Consider the following 16740-nt stretch of genomic DNA (forward strand, 5'->3'; position numbering starts at 1 on the left):
AATGCAACACGTAAAGTGTTGGTTTCATGAGCTGAAATAAAATATCACAGAAATGTTCCATACCCACAAAAAGCTTATTTCTCTTTTGATATTTCACATTTTGTGCACAAATTACATCCCTGTTAGCGACCATTTCTCATTTGCCAAGATAATCCATCCACCTGACAAGTGTGGCATATCAAGATGATTAAACAGAATGATCATTACACAGGTGCAGCTTGTGCTGTGATTAATAAAGGGCCACTCTAAAATGAGCTGATTTGTCACACAACGCCACAGATGTTTCAAGTTTTGAGGGAGCGTGCAATTGGCATGCTCCACTAGAGCTTTTGCCATTTCTCTACCATAAGCCACTTCCAACGTCGCTTTAAAGAATTGAGAACGGCCACCCGGACAGCTGATGAAACTGTGGGTTTGCACAACCGAAGGATTTCTGCACAAACTATCAGAAACCGTCTCAGGGAATCTCACCTGCATGCTCGTAGTCCTCACCAGGGTCTTGACCAGACTGAAGTTTGCAGTCGTAACCTACTTCAGTGGGCAAATACTCACCTTTGATGGCCACTGGCATGCTGGAGAAGTGTGTTCTTCATGGATGAATCCCAGTATCAACTGTACTGGGCATATGGCAGACAGTGTGTATGGCGTTTTGTGGGTGAGTGGTTTGCTGATGACATTTTTTACATTTCAGATTTGATGTCAACGTTGTGAACAGAGTACCCCATGGTGGCGATGGGGTTATGGTATGGGCAGGCAGGCATAAGCTATGGACAACGAACACAATTGCATTTTATCAATGGCAATTTGAATGCACAGAGATACTGTGACGAGATCCTGAGGCCCGTTGTCATGCCATTCATCCGCCGCTATCACCTCATGTTTCAGCATGATAATGCATGGTTGGCCCCATGACGCAAGGATCTGTACACAATCCCTGGAAGCTGAAAATGTCCCAGTTCCTGCATGGCCTGCATATTCACCAGACATGTCACCGATTGAGCATGTTTGGGATGCTTTGGATCAATGACGTGTTCCAGTTCCAGACAATATCCAGCAACTTCGCACAGCCATTAAAGAGGAGTGGGACTGCGCCACCAGAGTCTCTGGGTTCGCGCCCAGGCTCTGTCGCAGCCGGCCGCGACCGGGAGGTCCGTGGGGCGACGCACAATTGGCATAGCGTCGTCCAGGGTAGGGAGGGTTTGGCCGGTAGGGATATCCTTGTCTCATCGCGCTCCAGCGACTCCTGTGGCGGGCCGGGCGCAGTGCGCGCCAACCAAGGGGGCCAGGTACACGGTGTTTCCTCCGACACATTGGTGCGGCTGGCTTCCGGGTTGGAGGCGCGCTGTGTTAAGAAGCAGTACGGCTGGTTGGGTTGTGCTTCGGAGGACGCATGGCTTTCGACCTTCGTCTCTCCCCAGCCCGTACGGGAGTTGTAGCGATGAGACAAGGTAGTAATTACTAGCGATTGGATACCACGAAAATTGGGGAGAAAATGGGATAAAAAAAATAAAAAAAATAAATAAAAAAAACAAAGAGGAGTGGGACAACATTCCACAGGCCACAATCAACAGACTGATCAGCTCTATGCAAAGGAGATGTGTTGCGCTGAATGAGGCAAATGGTGGTCACACCAGATACTGAGTGGTTTTCTGATCCACGCCCCTACCTTTTGATTAAAAAAAATCTTTGACCAATAGATGCATATCTGTATTCCCAGTCATGTGAAATCCATAGATTAGGGCCTAATGAATTTATTTGAATTGACTGATTTCCTATTATGAACTATAACTCAGGAAAATCTTTAAAATTGTTACATGTGTTTATTTTTATTGAGTGTACATTTCTTATATACTTGCAAAATACTGAGATAGCACTGCTATTGCCTAATTGCAATACGTTTATACATGCTCTCAATTTATGTTTATTTATTTGACAAACACTAACATTTCAGACATTAAATATCAGTAATTATTTTATATGAAAAAATGTATCAAGTTTTATACCTTTTTAAAGTGTTTTGTATTAAGCTATCATGTGTCAACATGCATAATGCAAGCACAGCACTCCCTCAAGGAACAGGATGCCAGCAAGTTGTTGATAACCTTAGTGTGAATTTTTTAAATGACAATGTCAGAGAAGCCGGTGTTAGGAGGATATATTGGCGCTTCCTCGAGGGCCGGCAAACCGTGCCATTATTTCCTCCAAACACCGGCTTCGAGGGCGTTATCACTTTTATATAATGGGTTACCAACATATTCAAATAATGATTTACATATTTTCATAAAACATTTTTGGCCGGATGAATTTATTCTTACTACCACAAGATATAGTCCTGACACCAGGGGCGAAAATCTGAGATCAACCTTGGAGGGGACAATTACATTAAATTTTCTCAAGAGCAATTCCTGAGGGGGACACCAAAAGTAGTGCTGTAACACATAGCATACGTTGTTAAATGTATATTGAGGAACCATAATTCCTACAACTGGATAATTGATAGGTACAGTAGTTAACTGAAGGGTTTTCCCAACTTGTTCAAATGTTTAAATCATTATAATTCTACTACTAATAATAGTTATAGCAGTGCTCCTTACCAGTCCAGTATGTATGCAGGTATTCGTACTTACAACCAGCAATATCAAGAAAGGTCAGTAGGTGACAATGGTACTGTACACTGTATGGGTGTAGTTTTCATAAATACAATGAACATGGTGTGATCACATCTAAAAGAATCTCCATTGAGAACCATCACAAAGTTGGTCTCCGTATTGAATTGACCTTTTAATTTGACTTTTTCTGATACATTTATATAGTCATTAAATATGTGCACCTGGCCTGAGTCTACAATATCTTTGCAAGAACAAAAAGCTTAAAATAAGTACAGTTCTAAAAGCAAAATAACTACTTCAATGAAAAACCCAAATAAATCAAACAAAATATCCTTCAGTGTCTCAACTCTTCAAACAGCAGCTATGGACAAGTATGTCGCACAAAGTATGCCATTTTAAATAAAATAACATGAAATAAATCATTTGTAAGTGTACTGAAAACTACTAAACAAAAGAACAACTATCAATTACACCATGGGTTCTCAAACAGGGGTCCATGGACTAATTGCAAGGGGTCCGTGAAATAAAAAAGTGTAATGAATGTAGTCAGTACCACAAGGTTTCCAGTAAGTTTACATATAATATAGAGGGGGTGGAGGTCCCTGAGGACCGCTCAAAACCTTGCCTGCCTTGCCTCAAAATATGCAGGGGTTCCAGTACCCCAAAAAGGTTGAGAACCACTGCTATACACACTACTGAACAAAAGAACCGAGCATATGTTTGCGGGTTTCCTCAACAACACATCAGTTGGCACTTTCGCAATGCCCTCGCCTGTTGTCTCCGACACCCTGTATAGCCCAATAAACTCCTTGTGAGGGACAAGGTCATGGTCAACATAACGCAGACAGACATTCTCCTGTTCAGCACCAGAGACATCTTGAGTACCATCAACAATTAATGAAAATTGTACAATCGGAAGAGACCTAATCTCAGCTGCAATGCCTCGAATGACTATTGGCCATGATGTTCAGAATTTCATTCTGTGCTTTTGGGCCTGTGTACATTGTGGTACGCTCTGTTAACCACTTCAGTAAAATGGGATCATCCTCTTCTGCCCTAAGTTTCAAAATCTGGTATAAATTCCCACTGTCATCCGTGTGGCCTCTAAAGGCTTGTCCCTGTCTTACTACATGCCGCACCGAACTAACAATTTTCATCAAGCAATGCCTTGCGTCATCCTGCTGTTTACCCCACGCGCTGGACATAACTGGACACTGATTGGATTTAGCTGGTGTGCTGTTACAATTACAAAGTGGCGGTGGGTTTGGCAATTTTGATGTGCTGTGAATTTTTCAATGCCTTTTCTCCAGTTCCTAAATCCTGCACTAATGAAGGCAGCATCAGCTCTTTGGCCAAAAGATGGCTGTCTTGAAAACCCTTGGCTACAGTGAAAACACAACACTCCTTTTATTGATGGATTATAATGTAGCCAGGGGAAATCGCGAAACCATCTCTCTTGAAACGTCAACACTCTGTTGGCAAGAGTTTGCGGTTCTATAAATTGTGGGTGTGGCTGATATGGTTTTGTGCCATCACTGTGGTAACTGGACAATGCTGTGCCACTGTCCCCTATACTGGTGCTGCTGGCAACAAGGGTGACACTTGGTCCTGCGGTGGCTGTGACACTGTCCTCTGAAGTCTCTCTCCCTGGCTCTTTCCCTTTCACCACCCTAACTGACTCAGTCTGTCTCCTAGAAAATAAATAAGGTGTTTGCCGTACTCCTAACTACCGGTACCCAAAACTACACAATTAATCACAACAGCAATACCATTGCCGTAAACAAATCTTAGTTTAGTCACCAGTTTAAGTTGAGAGTGGGGGTATCCATGGCATTTTCCAATTATGTCCCTATTTTACAAGTCAAAAAAATTGAGAACCTTTCATAATGTTGCCAAACAAAGACTCAACAAACTTACCTGAGACTCCCTGTCTGCCAATCCGTCCCTGCATATCTGTCCCCAGCTCTGCTGTCTGTGTGCCATCTGTTGCCTGCTCTGCCTAATGACATCATTGTGAAACATTTCCATTAGCATTTCACTTCTTTCTTATGAACATTTTATCAACTAGTCTTTGAGATATTAGGATACTAGAGTTCTTACTATGCGTTTTGGTGTACTGACAAATACTCTGATGTCCGTCTTCTTACTTTTTTCTGCCATTTTTCTACCTGGCTGGCTGGCTGGCCTAGCTGCACACACACACATTTACACAACACATGCTGCAACCTTTTGTAATTTAAATAGTTTGTTTCATATTGGCTGGCTTCCAACAATAGCTGAATTTGTAAAGCTAGCGAGCACCAATTCCGTTTCTGTGTGTTTGCTATAATCTTTGCTACCTGGTTAAATAAAGGTGAAATAAAATAAAATAAAATAAGTTCACTAGCGACAATTTATCTTTTGCAACGAGACCATTATATATATTTAAGACAATGGTAGAAGAGAGTGTAGTTCTGTTCTGTTCAGTTTGGACTTCAGTTTATTGCTAACCTTATCACAGGGACTTTGAAGCACTACAGCTGCATGCTGATCTTGGAATAAACTGACGATAGCAAAGATTCCATCTTTGACGACGCCACATAAATGGAATAGGTACTAGCTAGCTTGATAGTTAATGTTTGCTTTAGTTTGCGCGCTAGCTCTGCAAATTCCCCTAGTGTGTGAACCCTGCCAACATAAAAATAAATAAATAACATTGCTATGGACCTGCTATGGATTGACTGGATTAACCTCACGTCAGTTACGTACATGTCCCTTTCGGACAGTAGATACGAACTCTCTATTACCTTGCCAGCTAAAGAACTGGCAGTGGATCAAACCATTGTGCGGCAAAGGGCGGGGGGGGGTCGCAATCTTTTGAAATTTAAATGCGCTATTAAGTGTCTATAATCAGCACAAGTGCTTTCATTGCGTATTATTAATATTATTGAAATTACATAGTTATGTTTACAGTGATATATTGGGGGGGACAAATCATATTTTTCCCAAGATGGGGGGGTCGTGTCCCCCCCGGGATTTCCGCCTATGCCTGACACAAATCTTGGGTTGCTACCGAAGCTGACTGGTCGTTCTATCGGTTCGGTTGCCAGAGACGCAACCCAGTCTCGGTATCTATGGACGAGACCCAATCGTTCGTTCTAAATGTTCTACTGCCATACTGGCTGGCAACATTCGTATCCCTTGCTTGCTAGCTAGCTAGCTACGGCTAATTTACAGTCACGTCAGACAGTGCAGCCAGAAAACAACGTAGCTGTATTTGTATTTGTTTAAGCTTTTTCTAGTGATATTTATTTGGATACATCCATAACAATGAGCGATTTCACCTGGCATTGAAAATGTGCTCTCGTCAGGACACTGTTGTTCAGAGGAGCTAGCCAACAGCACAGCTAACATAATCACTTCAAAGTGAAGATGGAAAGACTGCAAACTAGCGGCACTTTGATTCATTTGACCTGTTTTCTATTGACATTTCTTTGTATATATCCATAAAAATGATGCTGATTCATGATTTCGAATGGCTGAGAAACGCTGCCTGCCTGTCTGTCTGTCTGATCTCGACTCCTGATACGTTCATTACTATGCGAAAACTGGCGATCGAATTTGAATATTGAAACAAAGTTGCAAATGTTGGAGATACAAATCTCCGCTGTTGAAAACTAAATGTTAGTCTTAAAGAAATGTGAGATAATGTCTAAATGCTTTTTATAGTGGAGATCAAGTTTATAAATTGCCTGGCTGGGTTGATGGGACAGTAGATTGCGCAGTTAGATGGAACAGAGTAAATAGGCATTTTAATGTCATAGATTTAGCCGGAGGTAACTTGTGGAATAGACACCGTCTGGAATGAGGTTTTAACCAATCAGCATTCAGGATTAGACCCACCTGTTGTATAAAACAGCATATTGTAGATGTGAAGGGCACGAGGCGGCTCATACATGCCCTTGACTTGACCCTTCACAGGCTTATACATTCATCTTTCATAGGCTTATCTCCATCAGGTGTTGATAATTTGATAACCTGTCATAGCACTATGCAAAGACAAAGTAAAAGCAATGTCAAACACAGCAACAATGCACAGTCATGTGTAATTGCAGGCAAAATACAGTAGAATATTGGTATAAATAAGAAACACAATGCATACAATCAATTTTCTTTTCAATATTTTAATTGTAATTTTCAAAGATGTACAGGTTAATTTGAAATAATGAATGTTATTAAAAAATACATCTATACATTTTCACTGCAATGCATTGAGCATTAATTCAGTAATTTCAGCAAAAATTATTATGTCCCTGTTCAATGTCAGAACACGTTTTAACACATTTGAACATATTAAACACGCTTGTATTGCCGTTGAGCTTGTCAAGCTGTCAGTATATTGGTTTAAAGCAAGAGTTAACTGGTCTGGGAGTGAATACAGAACATCCATTTAGCTTCACAGGCTTGAGGACTTTAATTTGGTGGTTTACAGGTTTAGTTCATGCTGTTGCCATGGGCACTGTCATTGAAACTTTCCATTTCTCTAGGCGTTGATTGTCATTAGGGGAAATCTTAATATGGACAGATTAGAAAATTAGGCATATCACATATTGCATGCTCTTTACAAAAGGAAAAGCAGCACTTTACATGAAGTAGCTCTCATGCAGTAGCTCTGTCTAATAACAATGGCGAACATGCATAAAGATCGCAGAATTCAGATATGAGGTCATCAGAGATACTGGATACTGTAATGACGAGATGCTTGTGTCTCCGCCCTAACAACGGGATTTGTTGTCCACAGAGCTGTCAAGCTCCCAGACAAATATACCTCACTTTGGAGGACCCCCGTGTGGCTCAGTTGGTAGAGCATGGCGCTTGCAACGCCAGGGTTGTGGGTTTGATTCCCACGGGAGGCCAGTACAAAAAAAAAAAAGTATGAATGTATGTACTTGTAAGTCGCTCTGGATAAGAGCGTCTGCTAAATGACTTAAATGTAAATTAGAGGTTACAACTCATTGTTTGAATATTCGATGAGGGTTGTTGACATCAACCACCTGTATTCAATGTAGAATGAGATGCTAGCCTCATGAATATGCTTAGACCGTCTCGAATTCCAACAGCGACAACTCCGATGAAGTTTTTTTTCTTTCTCAAAGTTGCCAGGATGTCACGTGCATCACACTTATCAGTACACTCCTAAAAACCTAAGCTTTACGAAAGTTCTGTTAGATCAAAATAGCAGTACACTCATTGCCCCCCATACAAAACTCATCACTTGCTTAATTAAGGATCTGCTTAACATAGGCAGATTTTGGGCAGAGTAAACCCTCTCATTTAATTATTTTAGCACTATCTACTGAGTTTTTAAATCTAGAGCACTTTAATGTGTTATTAATAACACTGAATGTCACGACTTCCGAAGTTGGTCCCTCTCTTTGTTCGGGCGGCGTTCGGCGGTCGACGTCACCGGCTTTCTAGTCACCACCGATCCATGTTTCATTTGTGTTTGGTTTTGTCTTCATTATACACACCTGATTTCTATTCCATTATTTATGTTCCTTATTTAACCCTCTGGCTTCCCTCTCTGTTTTGTGCGTTATTGTTTGTCATGTGGGTTCGTGTTCTTGTGTTTTGGATTTTTGTGTTTTCCGTGTTGGAATATTATTCTTAATTTTTGAGTAAACTGTCGGACTATACTCATCACTGTGTCCTGCGCCTGACTCCACCTTTCTCCATTCACCAACACCCTCACAGAATAACGCACCATCAAATGGAGTCAGCAGGTACAGGCAGCCCTCCTCTCCCAATGGAGGAGCGTGTTCAGCAGCACGCGACCATGTTACAGAGTCTGGGTACAGCCATGGATCGCGTGCTGCAAACCATGGAACGATGGGAGAGAGGGGGTTTTCCGGTCAACCCATCAGCACCTCTCCAGCTCCCACAACAACCGACCCAGATGTCCACACCACCTTCATCAGGATCCAGTGGGATTCGGCTCTCGCTCCCGGGAGCGTATGATGGAACGGCTGCCGGGTGCCAGGGGTTCCTACTCTAGCTGGAACTCTACCTGGCAGCTGTTCAGCCGGCCCCCTCGGGACGCGAGAGAGTGAGCGCCCTCATCTCTTGTCTGACTGGAAAAGCACTGGTCTGGGCCAACGCCATCTGGGGAAGGGAAGGCCCGACGTTGGACAACTACGAAGATTTCGCCCGCCGCTTCCGGGCGGTTTTTGATCAGCCACCTGAAGGGAGAGTGGCGGGGGAACGCTTGTTCCATTTAAGACAGGGGATGAGGAGCGCTCAAGAGTTCGCTCTGGACTTTAGAACTCTGGCCGCCAGCGCGGGATGGAATGAGCGGGCCCTGATCGACCACTACAGGTGTAGTTTACGAGAGGACGTTCGTAGGGAGCTAGCCTGCAGGGACACCACCCTTAACCTGGACCAGCTGGTAGACCTATCCATCCGGTTGGATAACCTGTTGGCCTCCCGCGGACGTCCGGATCGGGGTCCGTCAGTTCCATCCCCCAGCACCTCTGATCCTACCCCGATGGAGCTGGGAGGTGCTGCTATGAGGGGGACCGGAGGGGGAACCATTCCCTGCACCACCTGTGGCCGCAGAGGACACACTGCTGGTCGGTGCTGGGGAGGTTCTCCAGGGAGTAGAGGTGGCAGGCGGAGCACTGGTGGATCATCTCAGGTGAGTAGGCACACACCTCACCCAGAAGTCCCTGTTACACACATGTGGTTGTATATCGCATTTCCTGAGTTTTCCCAGTGGTCCCAGCATAAGGCGCTAGTAGATTCAGGCGCAGCTGGGAACTTTATTGACCATACTTTTGCACTTAGTTTAGGGATCCCTATTGTTCCTGTTGATGTTCCCTTCCCTGTACATGCCTTAGATAGTCGTCCTTTGGGGTCAGGGCTAATCAGGGAGGTCACAGCTCCACTCCGTTTGATAACGCAGGAGAGTAACGAGGAGAGAATTAGTCTCTTTCTGATTGACTCTCCTGCGTATCCTGTTGTGTTGTGCCTTTTCTGGTTGGCCTCTCATGATCCCATTATTTCGTGGCAACAGAGGGCTCTCAAGGGATGGTCCCGTCAGTGCTCAGGGAGGTGTGTAGGTGTTTCCTTAGGTGCCACTACGGTGGAGAGTCCAAACCAGGTATCCACCATGCACATTCCTCCCGAATATGCCGATTTGGCACTCGCCTTCTGTAAAAAGAAAGCGACTCAATTACCACCCATCGACAGGGGGATTGTGCGATAAATCTCCTGGTAGACGCTGCACTTCCCAAGAGTCACGTGTATCCTCTGTCACAGGAGGAGACGGCGGCTATGGGAATCTCTTGGACAGGGATACATTGGCCTTCCATTTCACCTGTCTCCTCAAGTTTCTTTTTTGTGAAGAAGAAGGATGGAGGTTTGCGCCCGTGTATTGACTATCGAGGTTTGAATCAAATCACGATAAAATACAGTTACCCACTACCTCTCATAGCCAGTATGACAGAGTCATTGCACAGTCATCTTCACAAAATTGGACCTCAGGAGCGCGTACAACCTGGTACGTATTAAGGCGGGGGATGAGTGGAAGACGGCATTTAGCACCACATCTGGGCACTATGAATATCTCGTCATGCCGTACGGGTTAATGAATGCTCCATCAGTCTTCCAATCCTTTGTGGATGAGATTTTCAGGGACCTGCACGGACAGGGTGTAGTGGTGTATACAGATGATATTCTAATATACTCCGCTATACGCGCCGAGCATGTGTCTCTGGTGCGCAAGGTGCTTGGTCGACTGTTGGAGCATGACCTGTACGTCAAGGCTGAGATGTCTGTTCTTCCAACAGTCCATCTCTTCCATAGGGTACCGCTTTTCAGCGTCAGGGGTAGAGATGGAGAATAACCGCATTTCAGCCGTGCGTAATTGGCCAACTCCAACCACGGTAAAGGAGGTGCAGCGGTTCTTAGGGTTTGCCAACTACTACCGGAGGTTTATCCGGGGTTTCGGTCAGGTAGCGGCTCCCATTACCTCCTTGCTGAAGGGGGGACTGGTGCGGCTGCAGTGGTCAGCTGAGGCGGACAAGGCATTTAGTCAGCTGAAGGCTCTGTTTACCTCGACTCCCATGCTGGCTCATCCTGATCCCTCCTTAGCGTTCATAGTCGAGGCTGGGATAGGGGCTGTGCTGTCTCAGCGCTCGGGTACGCCACTAAAGTTCCGACCCTGTGCTTTCTTTTCGAAGAGGCTCAGCCCGGCGGAGCGAAACTATGATGTGGGGGACCGGGAGCTGTTGGCTGTTGTCAGGGCCCTGAAGGCGTGGAGACATTGGCTTGAGGGGGCTAGACACCCTTTCCTCATTTGGACTGACCACCGCAATCTGGAGTACATTCGGGCAGCTAGGAGACTGAACCCTCGCCAGGCGAGGTGGGCCATGTTTTTCACCCGCTTTGTTTTCACTCTATCCTACAGACCAGGTTCCCAGAACGTTAAGGCAGACGCACTGTCCCGGATATATGACACGGAGGAGAGGTCCGCGGATCCCACTCCCATAATTCCAGCTTCTTGCCTGGTGGCACCGGTGGTATGGGAGGTGGACGCGGACATCGAGCGGGCGTCACGTACGGATCCCCCTCCCCCACAGTGTCCAGTTGGGCATCTGTACGTTCCATTTGATGTCCGCGATCGTTTGATCTGTTGGGCCCATACGTCACCCTCCTCTGGTCATCCTGGCATCGGTTGAACAGTGCGCTGTCTTGCTGGGAAGTACTGGTGGCCCACTTTAGCTAAGGACGTGAGGGTTTATGTTTCCTCCTGCTCGGTGTGCGCCCAGTGCAAGGCACCTAGACACCTGCCCAGAGGGAAATTACAGCCTCTTCCCGTTCCACAACGACCGTGGTCACACCTATCGGTGGATTTTGTGACGGATCTTCCCCCGTCACGGGGTAATACCACGATCCTGGTCGTTGTGGATCGGTTTTCTAAGTCCTGCCGTCTTCTTCCTTTGCCCGGTCTCCCTACGGCTCTACAGACTGCGGAGGCCCTGTTCACCCACGTATTCCGGCACTACGGGGTGCCTGAGGATATAGTTTCTGATCCGGGTCCCCAATTCACGTCTAAAGTCTGGAGGGCGTTTATGGAACGTATGGGGGTCTCGGTCAGCCTCACATCAGGTTGTCACCCCGAGAGTAACGGGCAGGTGGACCCGGATGTGTTAGGTTATCAGCCGGTCCTGGCACCGTGGCATCAGAGCCAGATCGAGAGCCAGATCGAGGCTCCTGCGGTGGATGAATGATTTCAGCACTCGGAGGCGACATGGGACCCTGCTCATGTGCGTCTACATAGGGGCCATCAGGCGGCAGAAGGTGAGTGCCGACCGCCACCGCAGTCTGGCTCTCGACCCGAAACCTGCCCCTTCGCCTGCCCTGCCGGAAGCTGGGTCCGCGGTTTGTGGGGCCATTTAAAGTCCTGAGGAGAATGAACGAGGTTTGTTATAGGTTACAACTCCCCCCTGATTACCGTATTAACCCCTTGTTCCATGTGTCTCTCAGGTCGGTGGTGGCTGGTCCGCTCCAGCAGTCTGAGGTGCGGGAGGTTCCTCCGCCCCCTCTGGACATCGAGGGGACCCCAGGGTATACTGTGCGAGCCATCATGTACTCAAGACGTCGGGCGAGAGGCCTTCAGTACCTTGTGGAGTGGGAGAGGTACGGTCCGGAGGAGAGATGCTGGGTGCCGGTGGAGGACATCCTAGATCCATCATTACTGCAGGAATTTCACCGCCTCCATCCGGATCGCCCTGCGCCTCGTACTCCGGGTCGTCCCCGAGGCCGGTGACGGCATGCTGCTGGAGCCGCGCATCAAGGGGAGGGGGGGTACTGTCACGACTTCCGCCGAAGTTGGTCCCTCTCCTTGTTTGGGCGGCGTTCGGCGGTCGATGTCACCGGCTTTCTAGTCGCCACCGATCCATGTTTAATTTTCGTTTGGCTCTGGCTTCCCTCTCTGTTTTGTGCGTTATTGTTTGTCATGTGGGTTCGTGTTCTTGTGGTTTGGATTTTTGTGTTTTCCGTGTTGGATTATTATTCTTAATTTTTGAGTAAACTGTCGGACTATACTCATCACTGTGTCCTGCGCCTGACTCCACCTTTCTCCATTCACCAACACCCTAACACTGAAGGTCTCACTTGAACTATTACTATATTATAGAAACCACTTGACCTACAATTCTAGATAAAATACACCCAAATTGTTTGACCTAATAAAAAGGGCACCTCTTCAGATGCTGCAACCTGGTCTCAGAGCATTAAGTAACCATCTGTCTTATGTAACCATACCAACCGTAACATATGTTAATTTGAGTGTCATGGATTTACATTTTACATGTAGTCTATGAGACCAGGCTGGATAAATGGGTACACTGGGATTGGAGAGACATGTCAATGAGGTAATCTAACTCATTTTATAATTATCTCCTATTTATAATCCAGATTCTAACCCCCGTAGCAATTAAAACAATAGAGGTTATGAGGTTATCTATAATTGAACCCTAATTGATTGCAGTGATCCTCACAGAAAACAATCAACAAAATTTCACAAGGCTTCACTTGACACGTAAAGCAATGACCATACCTGTGTAATAACAATGTAATTCCTCATCCACAACATTGTATTAACATGTTGTTACAAAGAACTTTGGTAAATTGCATTGTTGCAATCATCACCACAATCTGACAACAATGGTGACCCAACCAACCTATGTCAATGGTCAAGTAAGATTAGCTCAGGCCGGGCTGCAGGCAAGTCAATACCTTATAAAACTGTCCTTATTCTAGTATGAGCGAGGTGTCTTAATTAGTTACAAGAGGACAATTGACCTGAGGAGAGCGTTGTGCGATTGCGTAAATCATAGTAGTAAACATCGCAAAACAATTCAACTGAATTAAACCTCAAGTGATTTATTTTGAGCTGCTGTGTTATATGATGATGCCACAGTGCAGTATGATGATTGTGTAACATGCGTAAAGCTACAATATTTAAATGTATGGGCGACCCAACCAAATTCACATATACGTGCATTATAGATCTGTCATTCTCATTGAAAGCAAGTCTAAGAAGCGGTATATCTGTTGAATGTGCGCTCTTTCTATGCTTTCCATTCTTAAGTTTCGTTTTTTGCGTCTATTACTTTTTTTAAATTACTTTTGTACACCAGCGTCAAACAGCTGAAAATATTTTTGGGTTTTGGAAAGGTACACTACATTACCAGAAGTATCTTATTCCATGCTCTTATTCCAAAATCATGGGCATTAATATGGAGTTGGTCCCCCCTTTGCTGCTATAACAGCCTCCACTCTTCTGGGAAGGCTTTCCACTAGATGTTGGATCAATGCTGCGGGGGCTTGCTGCGGGGGTCAGGGCTCTGTGCAGGCCAGGCAAGTTCTTCCACACCGATCTCGACAAACCATTTTTATATGGACCTCGCTTTGTGCACAGGGGCGGCAGGTAGCCTAGTGATAGAGCGTTGGACTAGTAACCGAAAGGTTGCAAGATCGAATCCCCGAGCTGACAAGGTAAAAATCTGTCATTCTGCCCCTGAATAAGGTAGTTAACTGACTTGCCTAGTTAATACAAAAATTGTCATGCTGAAACAGGAAAGGGCCTTCCCAACTTTTGCAACAAAGTTGGAAGCACAGAATCGTCTAGAACGTCATTGTATGATGTAGCGTTAAGATTTCCCTTCACTGGAACTAAGGGACTTACCATGAAAAACAGCCCCAGACCATTATTCCTCCTCCACCAAACCCAGATTCGTCCGTTGGACTGCCAGATGGTGAAGCGCGATTCATCACTCCAGAGAACACGTTTCCACTGCTCCAGAGTCCAATAGCGGCGAGCTTGACACCACTCCAGCCTACGCTTGGCATTGCGCAATGGGATCTTAGGCTTGTGTGCGCTTGCTCTGCCATGGAAACCCATTTCATGGTCCTGACGAACAGTTTGTGTGCTGACGTTGCCTTTTTGGAACTCGGTAGTAAGTGTTGCAACCGAGGACAGTGCCACGTTTAATGTCACTGAGCTCTTCAGTAAGGCAATTCTACTGCCAATCTTTGTCTATGGAGATTGCATGGCTGAGAGTTCTAAGTTATGCACCTGTCAGCAACGGGTCTGGATGAAATAGCCAAATCCAATCATTTGAAGGCGTGTCCACTTCCTTTTGTATATATAGTGTATTCCATATCCGCCGCCATTGTTGCAACCTCTATTACCAGTCTGTTCAACCTCACTTTCGTATCGTCCGAGATTCCTAAAGATTGGAAAGCTGCCGCGGTCATCCCCCTCTTCAAAGGGGGGACACTTTAGACCCAAACTGTTGCAGACCTATATCCATCCTGCCCTGCCTTTCTAAAGTCTTCAATAGCCAAGTTAAGAAACAGATCACTGACCATTTCAAATCCCATCGTACCTTCTCCACTGTGCAATCCGGTTTCCGAGCTGGTCACGGGTGCACCTCAGCCACGCTCAAGGTACTAAACGATATCATAACCGTCATTAATTAAAGACAGACGGCTGCACATGTCACGACTCCCACCGAAGATGGCTCCCCTGCATGTTTGGGCGGTGCTCGGTGGTCGTCGTCGCAGGTCTACTAGCCACCACCGAGCCCTTTTTCCTTTTCTGTTCGTTTGGTCTTATTAGTTGCACCTGTTCCTTATTGTGTTTCTTGTTTTTGTCTATTTAAGCCTGTTAGGCCCGCCAAAGTTTGTGCAGGATTGTTATTCTGTTAGTTTGTGGATGTTCGATGGTATTTTGTTTTTCAGTTTTTTTGGGGTCCTGTGTATGGGCCGTTCAGTTTATGCTCTTTATGTTTATTGGCGTGACCGTTTTTCCCGGGAATAAATATACATTTATTCGAACCCTCTGCTCTCTGCGCCAGACTCCAACCCTCTGTTCTTTAAACGACTCTGACAGCACAGTACTTCATCGACCTGGCCAAGTCTTTCGACTCCGTCAATCACCGTATTCTCATTGGCAGACTCAACAGCCTTGGTTTCTCAAATGACTGCCTCGCCTGGTTCACCAACTACTTCTCAGATAGAGTTCAGTGTGTCAAATCGGACTGCCAGTTGTCCAGACCTCTGGCAGTCTCCATGGGGGTACCACAGGGTTCAATTCTCGGGCGGACTCTCTTCTCTGTACATATCAACGATGTCGCTCTTGCTGCGGGTGACACCTTGATCCACCTCTACGCAGACGACACCATTCTGTACACATCTGGCCCGTCTATGAACACTGTGTTAACAAACCTCCAAACAAGCTTCAATGCCATACCACACTCCTTCCGTGGTCTCCAACTGCTCTTAAACGCTCGTAAAACTAAATGCATGCTCTTCAACCGATCGCTGCTCGCACCTGCCCGCCCGTCCAGCATCACTACTCTGGATGGTTCTGACTTAGAATATGTGGACAACTACAAATACCTAGTTGTCTGGCTAGACTGTAAACTCTCCTTCCAGACTCACATCAAACATCTCCAATCCAAAATTAAATCTAGAATCGGCTTCCTATTTCGCAACAAAGCCTCCTTCACTCACGCTGCCAAACATACCCTCGTAAAACTGACTATCCTACCGATCCTCGACTTCGGTGATGTCATTTACAAAATAGCTTCCAACACTCTACTCATCAAACTGGATGCAATCTATCACAGTGCCATCCGTTGTCACCAAAGCCCCACCACCACCAAAACCCACCACTGCAACCTGCATGCTCTGGTTGCCAGACCCACTGGCTCCCGGTCATCTATAAGTCTCTGCTAGGTAACTTCCGCCTTATCTCAGCTCACTGGTCACCATAACAACACCCACCCGTAGCCCGCGCTCCAGCAGGTATATCTTACTGGTCATCCCCAAAGCCAACACCTCTTTTGGCCGCCTTTCATTCCAGTTCTCTGCTGCCAATGGCTGGAACAAATTGCAAAAATCGCTGAAGTAGGAGACTTATATTTCCCTCACTAACTTTAAACATCAGCTATCTGTGCAGCTAACTGATCGCTGCAGCTGTATACAACCTATCTGTAAATAGCCCATCCAATCACGTGAATCATGTGTCTATAAACTCTGTAAAACAGGGGCTGTATCACATTAGTGGAAACTATTCTTA

The sequence above is a fragment of the Salvelinus fontinalis genome, chromosome 8, assembly GCF_029448725.1.
Source record: "Salvelinus fontinalis isolate EN_2023a chromosome 8, ASM2944872v1, whole genome shotgun sequence".
NCBI classification, from domain to species: domain Eukaryota; kingdom Metazoa; phylum Chordata; class Actinopteri; order Salmoniformes; family Salmonidae; genus Salvelinus; species Salvelinus fontinalis.